Genomic DNA, 13,571 nt, shown 5'->3' on the forward strand with positions numbered 1-13,571 from the left:
CGGATTCTTTTCCGCTGTGCCACGATGGGAACGCCTGGATTTTTATCCAAGCATTTCTTCTCCTAGGAAGTGTTTTGTGGCTAATCCCAGGCCACGGAACTCTTCCTTCCTGTAGTGTGTGTATATGTGCACCTGTGTATGTGTTAGTGTGTGTGTGACTTGCCCTTCCACCCTTTACCCTTCTGTGTCCTTTTCTGTTTGTTTGTTCAGATATTTCCCTCCCCCATCCCTTTCATTAATCTGCAAAATCCTCCAGAATAAGGATTACATCCTCTTTTTCTTTCGGTTTCAATGTTGAAGTATCTAGCCAGAAATTAGGCAACAAAGCACTCTTCACATGTAATCAGCACTCTTGGAGGAAATAATATTAGGATGGAAAACCAGATGCCAGGGTCTGGGACAGTACTCTTGCCTTCTGACAAAGGGCATTTTGCTCTGTGATCCGTATCCGGGTTTTCAATGGGGATTCACGAATCCTCCGAAACTGTACCAAAATGTTAGTGAAATTGTGCTGTGTGTATCTGTGTGCGTGGATGTTTTTAGCTCTCATCAGATTCAAGAGGGTCCATGATCTTCAAAGGCTTGAGGAATGAGCCTCCTTCCTCCCCCTTGGTGCAGGCAAATGGGCGGTGCAAGGACCTAGTGTTTTTCCTGAACCAGTCAAGGATTTTCCAGACAGGAGGAATTTTACAATGAAAAGCCTGAGGGATGAGATGAAGTTGGGGAAGAAGGATTCTGAGTGGACCAGAGATCAGAGGCCAATTTAGATGGGAGACAATGGGGTCCTAGTAGACCCCCCCCTCTGGGGTTATCAAATGTGACCCAAACATCTATCATGTTTGGCATCCATCTCCCCCTCCCCCCACCCCAGCTTTTACTTCTACTGTCCTTTTCAAGCTGCATCCCAGTTATAAATCCTGATAATGATGATTTCTTTAATATATTCTGGACATTAACTGCTGACATGGAAGCAAACCCTTAGGAAGAAGAGTCAGAAGAAAGGAGAAAGAAAAAGAGAGATACAAAAATAGGAGTTCCCATCAAGGCTCAGCGGAAATGAATCTGATTAGCATCTATGAGGCTGAAGGTTTGCTCCCTGGCCTCACTCAGTGGGTTAACGATCCGGCGTTGCCATGAGCTTCAGTGTAGGTTGCAGATGCAGCTCAGATCTGGTGTTCCTGTGGCTGGGGTGTAGGCCAGCAGCTACAGCTCCCATTTAACCCCTAGCCTGGGAACCTCCATATGCTGCCAGTGTGGCCCTAAAATGACAAAAAAAAAAAAAAAAAAGACACAAGAACATGAAAATAGAATATGAAACCGGCCTCCAAATACAAAGCAGATTATGACAATTGCGTGGAGTGACTCCCAAGTCGCTTAAAGGAAAAAGCTCACAAACATGGAAACAGAAAGATGAGTGATTTTTAAGTGCATGTTTCGAAGAAATTATCTTAGTTCGTTAATACCAATATTTCTAATGAACACTTAGGACTGTCATGAATCACGTCTCTGCTGACTCCATTACGAAAACGATGAGCATGTGTTGAAGTGGGATCACAGAGAGAGACGCTGAGAGATCTGTGATTTACAAGGTGGGCAGCTCTCCTCTGAGAGGTTTGAGTGTCCTCTGATTTCATGAAAACAGGGCCTCAAGAGCTCAGCTGCAGAGGCAGCCTCTGGTTAAGAGATGCAGAGTCGGGTCCTTCACGGACCGAATGGCAGGCTCATAGGAAATTTGCACTGGTGATTCGCTCGTTGCCATGGCAACCACTCAAATGCAGAGGAGGACATTTGTTCATTTTTACAATTATTCTATTATTTATGCGGAGGTATCTTGGAGAGGATGATACATTTCTGGGGCGGAGCCAGAAAAGCTATTCCTGAGAAAAAAGACAATTAACCACAGTGCCCTGAAATGGAAATACGTGTTTGCTAATCGCTAGAGGCACTGTCCCTTCCCACCTAGCCTGCAGGGAGATCTCCAATTCCTGATGGGACGTTCCGCTGTTCACAAAGGAGGGAAATTGACAGGTCTCACTTATCACACCCTGTTGTCAGCAATCTGCAGACATTTTTTTCTTCTTTGCCAGATCTGTTTCTTTTTTGATTCAGAGTTTCCTCGCAGTGCATGGTTCATTATACTTAATTACCTGGAATATGTCACTACATCCAAAAGTAAGGTGGCTTTTTAAAAACTCAGTGGAGAAAACTTCTTGTTTGGCTCTAAAAACATAAGGCAAAATGTAGGCTTAAAATGTAATGAATTTCGTTTTTGACAGATTTTGCCGAGCAAGTGAATAAACAAGCAAACACGTGAGCAAGCAAATATGGAAATCCCGAGACCCTTTCATAATTAGTGGGGACAATTTGATATACTTCTAATTTTTGCTGATTTGATTCCAGGGATTTAGAGTAAAATGTATGGGAAGGGGGGCGGTTCCTTGAAGAAATAGAGAAAATTTCAGTCGAGGGGGAGCAGAGATTTATGGTCAAGGAAATTCCTCTAAGAGTGTTATTAATACGTAATTATGTGATATATATATGTAACTGCATATATAATAATTTAACCCATACATAAAATGTAGTGCTTATGTTACACAAATGTCCTAGAGCTAACTTGAAAGTTCAAAAATGGAAAATTGGTTTAATTATGGTTTATACAAACAATGGACTATCTGCAGCCATTAGCGGATGATGGAGGTAAATCGTGGACATAGAATAATGCCAGTGAACTTGGAGAACAGACTTGTGATTGCCAAGGGGGAGGAGGAGGGTGTGGGATGGACTGGGAATTGGGGGTTCATAGATGCAAACTATTGCCTTTGGAATGGATAAGCAATGAGATCCTGCTGTATAGCACTGGGAACTGTATCTAGTCACTTATGATGGAGAATGATGGAGGATAATGTGAGAAAAAGAGTGTATATATATGTATGTGTGACTGGGCCACCCTGCTGTACAGTAGAAAATTGACAGAACACTGTAAACAAGCTATAAGGGAAAAAATAAAAATCATTTAGAATGGAAAAAAAAGAACAATGCCTATAATATATTGAGCTTTTAAAAATTAAAAAAGGAAGAAAAAAGGGGGATAAAAGAGCAGATTGAAACAATGTGTATTTTATCATCAAATTTTGCTTTAATATATTCTATTTCTACCTATGTTTATTTTGATAGAGAAAAAAATTAGAAATTCAAGGTTTAATAGTCATTATCTTTGCTGATGGAATCATGTGTGATTTTTCTTGTTTTTTTCCTTCCTTCACAGACCATAAACAGAATAGTGATATCATTGTAGTTGTATTCTATGATTTATTAATTACCTATTATGTGTCAGGCACTATATTATGTACTGGGGATATAATGGCAAATGAAAGACTTGGCCCCTGTGCTTATGAAACTTGTGTTTTATGACTGAATGTATTGGCCAGAGTTCTTAGTTGCAAACAACAGAAACCATTCTGCCTGGTTTAAACGGAAGTGTGATTTCTTAGAGAACGTTGGTTGATGCCCGGAATTCTTGGGAGACATGTAGAACCAGATGGAAGACTGAGCTTTTACGAGCAATGCCCTGAACCTTATCAAAGAACTGACCTGAGAAGGTAGCTGTGGCCATTACCAACAGGAAATGAAGGAACTTTACTGCAGCTCCTACCAGAACCAATGATACTTAACCAATTCTACATCATGATCTCATCTTGGTAACTCCTGTGATTCCTGCACCAGCAAAGTGTGGAACCCTATGTGTAGACAGATGATTACCAAAGCCTGGGTCACATGCCTGCATCCTGGCTGACAGGGAGGCTGGGAATTTGAGTTTGAATTCAACACGAATGACAATGGGGAAAATCTGCACCTTGACAAGCCAGAATTCATAATGTGGGAATTTCCCCCATTAGAGAAAATCTCTTTAAATAAATGATGACTAACAACAAGGAATCTGACAAAGGTGTTTACTTACAGGCCGTTTATAGCAATCAGAGCTTTTGAAATTACATGCAATGGAAACCCAGTTCCAACTAGGTTAAGGAAAAGAGGAAATTAATTTTCTCATAAAACTAAAAAGTTCAGGTTTACACTGGCTTCTATTGTGGTTGGCTGAAGGATTCAAATAATGTGATCAGGCACCAATCTCTTTCTTTCTTATTGGATTTGAGTGGACAGCACCATGGCCCCCAGGACTCACAACCACCACCTTAGAATCATTAGTAGAAATGGAACATTTTCCCAAGCATGAAGGACTTTGACTGATCCAGCTCAGATCACATGTCCAACTGGCCCAGGAACATCCCCCTGCCACAGGCATAGCCAACAGAAGAAGGAGGAGGAGGAAGAGGGAGAGGGGAGGGAAGGGGAGGGGAAGAGGAGGAGAAAGGAGGGGAGGGAGGAAGAGGAGAAGAGGGAGAGGAGGAGGAAGAATAAGAAGAAGAGGAAGAAGAAGAAGAAGAAGAAATATAAATTTTCAGTGTTAAGAAACATGTTCTTTTTTGTGTCATATTCCAACTTTTCTTTAAGTCTTCTTGAGATGCTTATGAATTCTATACACCTTGAGGATTTTAAAATGATAACAGATCATTTGAATACACATTTAAATGAAAGGCTTTAGTACAAATAAGCAAACTGCAGATAAAATTAATATATGGATTTCAGACGAGAAGAAAATGCAACGTCTGAAATTGACAGGGATTAGTATCTGAGGAACTCATAAAAATCAAAGCCATAGTGGATCAGTGGTTAACAAACCTGATTAATATCCATGAGGACATGGGTTCGATCCGTGGCCTTGCTCAGTGGGTAAGAATCTGGCGATTGCTGTGGCTGTGGTACAGACCAGCAGCTACAGTTCTAATTGGATCCCTAGGCTGGGAACCTCCATATGCATTGGGTGCGGCTCTAAAAAGACAAAAAGGCAAAAAACCAAAAAAACAAAAAACAGTAAAGAATGTGAATAAGAAGTGAGAGTTATTTTACCTAGAGATATCCATAAACAGGTCCTTAATGTAATGTACCCAAGAATATACCTGGAAGTGATATTAATAATTTTTGGAATTTGCTAGCAGCCTAGATTTTAATCAGTAGGGTTATAGATATTGTTTATACAGTAAACAAAAGCTATGAACTAAATGTACAAACAGCAATATGAAAAGATCCTAAAAACGGTGCTGAATTAAAAAATAAAAAATAGAGATCTTCAAGTCAACATCTCTTGGTAATTTAGAAGTGCAAATATAAATAAAATAACACTATGAACTTAGCAAGGATATAAGCGTGTTTAAAGACAAATATGTTAGGGTGGATGTCTTTGGGGAAGGGGAATGAGAGAAAGAAGAGAATCAAAAAGAAAAATAAGTGGGAAAAAGTCATCCTTTCCATTTTCTTCTGAAAGAGAGAGTATATTATGAGAATTTCTCAAATCTCAACCAATTCAAAGGCTGAAAAGTTGGATAAAGTAATAAAATACTTTGGGGTACGCAATAATTTCATATGTGTAAAATCTGGAAATCCTCTCACTTCTGATAGCCAATTAACAACCATATCTCCTTGTCTCTTCCTTCAAATTATAAATGGATCCATCATTGTCACAGCTGTGGTGTACCTAGGTCTCAGATGCAGCCGGGATACAACCCCTGGCCTAGGAACTTCTATAAGGTATGGGTGAGGCCATTAAAAAAAAAAAAAAAAAAAAAAAAAAAAAAAAAAAAAACACCAAAAAGCACATGTCCATTGCAGAACATTTAAAAAACACAGATAAGCAAAAATGTGAAAATACAAATATCCAGTAACTTTAGTATCCTAAGATAACTTCGGATAATATTTTGATTTATTTTTTGCAATGGTTTTGAATTTATTTTTCCGTACATATTCATTCTTCTATGCTCATGCCCATCTTGAGAAAAAGAAAAACGGGATTTTAAACAATGGAATCTGGAGGTCCCATCATGCTATGTCTCAGCAGAAACAAATCTGACTGGTATCCATGAGGATGCAGGTTCAGTCCTTGACCTCGATCAGTGGGTTAAGGACCCGGCATTGCTGTGAGCTGTGGTATAGGTTGCAGATGTGGCTCGGATCCTGTGTTGCTGTGGCTGTGGCGTAGGCCAGCAGCTGTAGCTCTGATTTGACCCTTAGCCTGGGAACTTCCATGTGCCTTGGGTGTGCCCCCAAAAAGAGAAAAAAGGAAGAGAAATCTTATGAGAATAGTATTTAACTTCGGTGGTTTTCCTTACAAAAAGACATAACCCTAGTTGAATCATGAGAAAAATATCAGACAAATCCCAACTGAGGGACATTCTATTAATTCTATCTGACCATTAATCCTCAAAACTTTCAAGATCATCAAAAAGAAAAAAATTTGAGATACTGTCACCAACAAAGAGGAGACATGATGACAGTGTTATGTGGGATCCTGGCTGGGACTCCTGAGCAGAAGAACATTAGGAGGAAACTGAGAAAATCTGGACAAGAATTAGTTAATAATGTATTTGTATTCATTTATAAATTGTAATAAATGTACAGAAATGTAGGCTGTATAACAGGAAACTGTGTGAGTGTGTGTGTGTGTGTGTGTGTGTGTGTATGTGTGTGTGTGTATGTTGGTTGGCAGGATGGAGTGTATGGGAACCCTGTATTATCCTCACAATTTTTCTGTAAACCTAAAACTTGCAATTTTTTTTTTTTTTTTTTTAGGGCTCACCCACAGTATATGGAGGTTCCCAGGCTCAGGGTTGAACTGGAGCTGCAGCTGATGGCCTATGCCACAGCCACAGCAACACCACATCTGAGCCAGGTCTTCAGCCTACACCACAGTTCACAGCAATGCTGGATCCTTTCACCCACTGAGCAAGGGCAGGGATCAAACCCAAGTCCTCATGAACACTAGTTGGGTTCACTACCGCTGAGCCACAATGAGAACTCCTAAAACTTCCAAAATTAAAGTTTAGTTTTAGGGAGTTCCTGTCATGACTCAGTGGTTAACGTATCCGACTAGGAACCATGAGGTTTTGAGTTCAATCCCTGGTCTTGTTCAGTGGTTAAGGATCTGGGGTTGCCGTGAGCTGTGGTGTAGGTTGCAGATGTGGCTCGGAACCCGAGTTGCTGTGGCTCTGGCGTAGGCCGGTGGCTACAGCTCCGATTCGACCCCTAGCCTGGGAACCTCCATATGTCACAGGTGCGGCCCTAGAAAAGACAAAAAAAAAAAAAAAGGTTATATTTAGTTTTTTTTTTTTTTTTTTTTTTTTTTTTCCGTCCAGACTCACATTTTGCAGAAATTCCTGGGCCAAAGATCAAACCTGAACCACAGCAGTGACCCAAGCCACTGTAGTTGCCAATGCTGAATCCTTAACAGCTTGGCCATCAGGGAACTCCTAAAAATTTATTTATTTATTTGGTAGCACCCACAGCATGCAGAAGTTCTGGGGTCAGGGATTGAACCCAGGCCAGAGTTGTAACCAGAGCCATAGCAGTGACAATACCAGATTCTTCACCTGGTGAACCATGAGGGCAACTCTAAAGTTTATTTTTAAATTGGCACTTGACATACTATACCTGAAATATATTAGCGCCCTGCATAAAGAAAAAAAAAATGCTCTAGAAATAGCTCGTGTTTAGTAGAATTTTTCATCACCATTCAGAACACACCCTTCCTTCCCTCCCTTGTTGAGTCAAACAGGTGGATCGAGTTTGTTTCTGGTGCAGGAAAACCCTGAGATGTGTAATTAGCTCTCTGTCAGATATAGCCTGAGGATTTACATGTTTTGCGATGTTTAGGTTTCGGCTTAGAGCTCAGTCGTGTTATTTTAAGATCTTTGGCCTTTACAGGAAAAGGGAAGCATGGAAAACACATCAATTTTTATAAAACTACATGTCTAACAAAGATGATTTACATGGAAGTGAGCAAATTACATTTGGAAGTCAGCGGTCTTGTTCAAGAGTACTGTCTGCATGGAATTTCCTTGTTTTAAGAAACTTTTTTTTTTTTTTTTGGTAAATCAACTATACTTCAATGACAAAAATAAAAATTAAAAAAAAATACTATCATAAAAAAAGAAAGCTCACAGTTCTTCTTGTGGCTCGGCGGAAATGAATTTGATCAGTATCCATGAGGACACAGATTTGATCCCTGGCCTTGCTCAGTGGGTTAAGGATCCAGCATTGCCGTGAGCTGTGGTGTAGGTCGCAGATGAGGATTGGATCCCACATTGCTGTGGCTCTGATGTAGGCCATTGGCTACAGCTCTGATTAGACCCCTAGCCTGGGAACCTCCATATGCCACGGGAGCGGCCCTAGAAAAGGCAAAAAGACAAAAAATTTAAAAAATAAATAAATAAACTAAAATATTTACATTCTGGAGACTAATCACCTGTTGGTTAATAGATATGCAAATATTTTTGCCTCAGTTTTAGTTTATGTTTAAGATTTATGGTCTTTTGAATAAAGAACTTTTAATTTTAATTTAGATTAAAATTTTCTTTATGGATTATGCTTTTTCTGTCTAAAGAAAGTCTTTCCTGCTTCAAGTTTCTTAAGGTTGTGTCTTTTATTTTCTTTTTTCTTTTGTTTTTTATAGGCAGAATTGTTTATTTAATTTTTATTTTTAGTTATTAAATTGTTTGGAAGGATGTTTGATAGCACTCTAATTAACCCCTGGAATCAGGATATTGACCAAAAGAAGTGGGTATTAATGTTTTTAAATTTTAAGAAATATAGTTTAAAATTTCATTTGGGAGGAGTTCCCCTTGTGGCGCAGTGGTTAACGAATCCAACTAAGAACGATGAGGTTGTGGGTTCGATCCCTGGCCTTGCTCACTGGGTTAAGGATCCAGCATTGCTGTCAGCTATGGTGTAGGTTGCAGATGCAGCTCAGATCCCACGTTGCTGTGGCTCTGACATAGGCCAGTGGCTACCACTCTAATTAGACTCCTAGCCTGGGAACCTCCATGTGCTGAGGGAGCGGCCCTAGAAAAGGCAAAAAGACAAAAAAAAAAAAAAAAAAAAATTTCATTTGGGAGTTCCTGTTGTGGAGCAGCAGAAACGAATCCAACTAGGAACCATGAGGTTGCGGGTTCGATTCCTGGCCTCAGTGGGTTAAGGATCTGGCATTGCCATAAGCTGTGGTGTAGGTCACAGATGTGGCTAGGATATGGCATTGCTGTGGCTAAGGTCTAGGCTGGCAGCTGTAGTTCCGATTTGACTCCTAGCCTGGGAACCTCCCTATATATCAGGTGCGGCCTCCCCCCCCAAAAAAAATTTCATTTGAATGATAAAAAGAAATAGGTGGTTCTTCATTTTATTTTTTAATTTTTAAAGTTTTATTGAAGTATAGTTGATTTACAATGTGATAATTTCTGCTGTAAAACAAAGTGATTCAGTTATACACATACCCACATCCATTCTTTTTTCAGATTCTTTTACCACACAGATTATCACAGAATACTAAGTAGAATTCCCTGTGCTATATAGCAATTCCCTGTTGGTCAGTCATTCCATATGCCATGGTATGCGTCTGCCAATCCTAAACCCCCAGTCCATCCCTCCCCCTCCCCAACCTCCGTTCCCTCTGGTAACCATAAGTTTGTTTTCAAAATCTGTGGGTCTGTTTCTGTTCTGCAAATAAGTTCATTTGTATCCTTTTTTTAGATTCTACAGGAAAGTGACCTCATATGCTGTTTGTCTTTCAATGTCTGACTAACTTCACTTAGTAAAATAATCTCTAGGTCCATCCATGTTGCTGCAAATGGCCTTATTTCATTCCTTTTTATGGCTGAGTAATATTCCATTGCATCTATATACCATATTTTTAACCATTCCTCTGTTGATGAACATTTAAGCTACTTCCTTGTCTTGGCTATTGTAAATTGTGATGCAATGAACATTGGGGTGCATATATCTTTTTGAATTATGGTTTGCTCTGAATATATGCCCAGGAGTGAGATTGCTGGATGATAACGGTAGTTCTAGTTTTAGTTTTTTTAAGAAACTTCCATACTGTTTTTCATAGTGGTTGTACAATTTACATTCCCACCAACAGTGTAGGAGGGTTCCCTTTTCTCCACAGCCTCTCCAGCATTGACTGTGGGCTTTTTGATGATGGCTACTCTGACTAGTATAAGGTGGTACCTCATTGTAGTTTTGACTTGCATGTCTCTAGTAATTAGTGATATTAGGCATCTTTTCATTTATTTATTTATTTATTTTTGGCTGTCTGTATGTCTTTTTTGGAGAAATGTCTATTTAGATCTTCTGCCTATTTTTTGTTTGAGTTCATTTTTTTGATATTGAGCTGTACCGGTTGTTTGTATATTTTAGAGATTAATACCTTGTCAGTCTCTGCATTTGCAAATATTTTCTCCCATTCTGTGGATTGTCCTTTCATTTGTTTATGGTTTCCTTTGCTATGCAAAAACTTTTAGATTTAGTTAGGTTCCATTGTTTATTTGTTTTTATTTTCACTATTCTAGGAGGTGGATCCATAAAGATATTGCTGAGGTTTATGTCAGAGAGTGTTCTGCCTATGTTTTCCTCTAAGAGTTTTATAGTATATGGTCTTGTATTTAGGTCTCTTATTTTCTTATTAAAGTTTTAAATTTTTTAGATTCACATTTACATGCTTGATCCAACTAGAATTCACTTTTGTATAAGATGAGAGAAATTGTCCCTATTCTTTTTTTGAAAATATTTCTCTGTTGTGTTCTTTCTTTTTAACATGAAAATACCATCATTTTTATTTTTATTTATTTTTAAAGGTTTTTATTTTTTCTATTATAGTTGATTTACATTGTCTCTGTTGTGTTCTGATTCTCAATGTTGCTGCTGCCAAGTCAATTTCAGTCTAACCATTCCTTGTTTTTTTTTTTTTTTTAACTGCTGCACCTACAGCATATGAAAGTTCCCAAGCTAGGGAACTTCAGATCTTCAGCTGCCAGCTTACACCACAGCTCACAGCAATGCTAGATCCTTAACCCACTAGCAAGGCCAGGGATTGAACCTGCATCCTTATGGATACTAGTTGGATTCTTAACCTGATGAGCCACAACAGGAGTTCCTAACCATTCCTTTCCATATAATGTATCTTTTCTCTCTTAAAGAATTTTCTCTTTGTTATTGTGATCTGTAGTTTTACCATCATGGATTAAGGTTTGTGTTTCTTTGCTTGTGACTTGGGCTTCCCGAATCTGATCACTTGTATCATTCATCAGTTCTAGAGAATTCTTTGCTAATCTCTCTTTAATCTTATATCTTTCCCGTGTTCTGTATTATTTCCCTCTGATACCTTATTCAATGTATTTTTAGCCTCTTGAGTCTACCTTCCAGGTCTTTCAATCTGTCATATAGTCCATGACGTAGTCTATCTAATGCAATTGCTTCAGCTCTATCTTCTGGTTCACTAATTTGCTTTTCAACTGTTTCTAATATGATACATACAAGGTTCACTAAGTCTATAATTTTTTGTATACTTTTTTATTTTTAGAAGTTCTATTTGGCTTTTCTTCATACTTGCATGCTCATTAAAAAAAAAAAAAAACTCTTTAATATGAAAAACTTCAAACATACCAAAGTAAGAAGAATGGTATAGAAAATCTCTATTTACCCATTATCCAACATCAACAAAGAACAATTCATGACTAATCTTGTTTCCTTTATATTTCTGCCTGCTTTCTCTCCCACTCAGATAACAGTGAAGAAAATCCCAGCCATCCTATCTTTTTCTCTGTAACAGTTAAATATGTATCTCCAGTAGACAAAGATTATCTTTTTAAAACAAACAATACCATTTTCTTACCTTCTTAAGAAATATTCCCAGTCTTTTAAAAAAATACTTTCTGGTCACTTGGTTATACTTTTTACTATCCCTTTAGTTTCTTTGAACATAAATACATTTAACTGATTTAAACAATTTTTTTCATTATAGTTGATTTACAATGTTCTGTCAATTTCTGCTGCACTACACTTGATTGATTAATTAATTTTTTGCTTTTTAGGGCTGCACCTGCTGCATATAGAAGTTCCCAGGCTAGGGGTTGAACCAAGCTACAGCTGCCAGCCTACGCCACAGCCACAGCCACGCCAGATCCAAGCTCCATCTGCGACCTACACCACAGCTCACAGCAACACCAGATCCTTAACCCACTGAGCGAGGCCAGGGATAAAACCCACATCCACATGGATACTAGTTGGGTTCAAAACCCACTAAGCCACAACAGGAACTCCCTTTTTTTTTCATAATTTAAATGTTATATCTAATTTTTCTAATTCATGTGCTTCTGTTACTACTTTTTATTATTTTTGCTGCTTTGGTTCATAGTGGTTTGTTTCCTCATGTGCCTGTGATTTTATTTTCTTTACTGTGAGCTTATGTTGACTGAAACTTTTTTGTTGAAATTTTTTGAGACTTGGATTAATTCCCATCAGAATTAATCATTTCCCCAGAGATTTGTGATTGCTTCTTCAGGCACCTTGGGTCATTACTAACCTGTAATCATTTAAATTCAGTTCTTAGGCTGGGTTTTTCAGGTCACCCAAGTAGGATGAATTTTGACACTAAATGATGTAATCATCACTCTATGGGTAATAATTCTCAGTGGAGCCTTTATTTTCCTTCTTTATCCAGAGTCAAAGCTGACAGAGGCAAGAGCTCTTACTGGGTTCTTGCTGTGATATTAAATTTAAGTCTCCAGTTCGCCTTCACTGAAGCTGCTGCCTTTTGTAGAACTGATTCTATGCAAGGGTCTCCATTTGCTTGCTAGCTTAGGTAAACCTCAGGCATTGTCTCCTGTTTCAAGAACAAGCTTATATCCCGTTAAAACAAAAAATTCTTCACAATCATGTATTGGCAGGTTTCCTGAAGAAAAGATTTAGCTTTAATGCCCAGTTACTGCTTTGGATTCATGCCTTTTTACTATTTTTATCCTATGAATATTTCTTTTAATTTAGCTCAGCATTTAAAAAATTATGTTATGAATATTTCATCTAGCATTTTGAGGTGTTCTGTACTGGGATCCCATAAAGATCCAACGTACCATCACATTCCCAGAAAAAGATCTGAATTGCTTCTTAAGTCCTGCTAGACTGACCCCCTGAAATGAACCTATTTCAAAGTGTCTCCCAAGCATTCCTGAGACCTCTGACCACCCCCACCTCCCCACCTCCTGCCACAACCCCATGCAGGGGCTGTCTGATGGACTCCTGGATTCAGATCCTTTACACCCTGCACTTTTCGGTTCTGGCTTCTTCATCTGACCATCCACCACCAACCCCACCACCTCTGCGCCCTGGTCCCCTGCTTATTCTGGTTCCTTATTCTGCTTCTGCTTGGGGAAGTTGTCCTTCACTGGACCACCACAGGAATTACCATTTTTGGTCTTGGTGTGGGATACTGTTCTCCTTCTTCTTCTTTTTCAATTTTATACCTGCACCTGTGGCATTTGTAAGTCTGTGGGCTTGGGGTCAAATTGGAGCCGTGGCTGCCAACCTACGCCACAGCCACAGCCACACTGGATTGGAGCTGCATCTGAGACCTAAATCACAGCCATAGCAGCACTAGATCCAAGCTGCTTTTGTGACCTATGCCACAGTTC

Source organism: Sus scrofa, chromosome 8 (assembly GCF_054392235.1).
Source record: "Sus scrofa isolate SSC_HxYL_T2T_F1_AM1 chromosome 8, Sscrofa_HxYL_maternal_Yorkshire_Landrace_v2.0, whole genome shotgun sequence".
NCBI lineage: Eukaryota > Metazoa > Chordata > Mammalia > Artiodactyla > Suidae > Sus > Sus scrofa.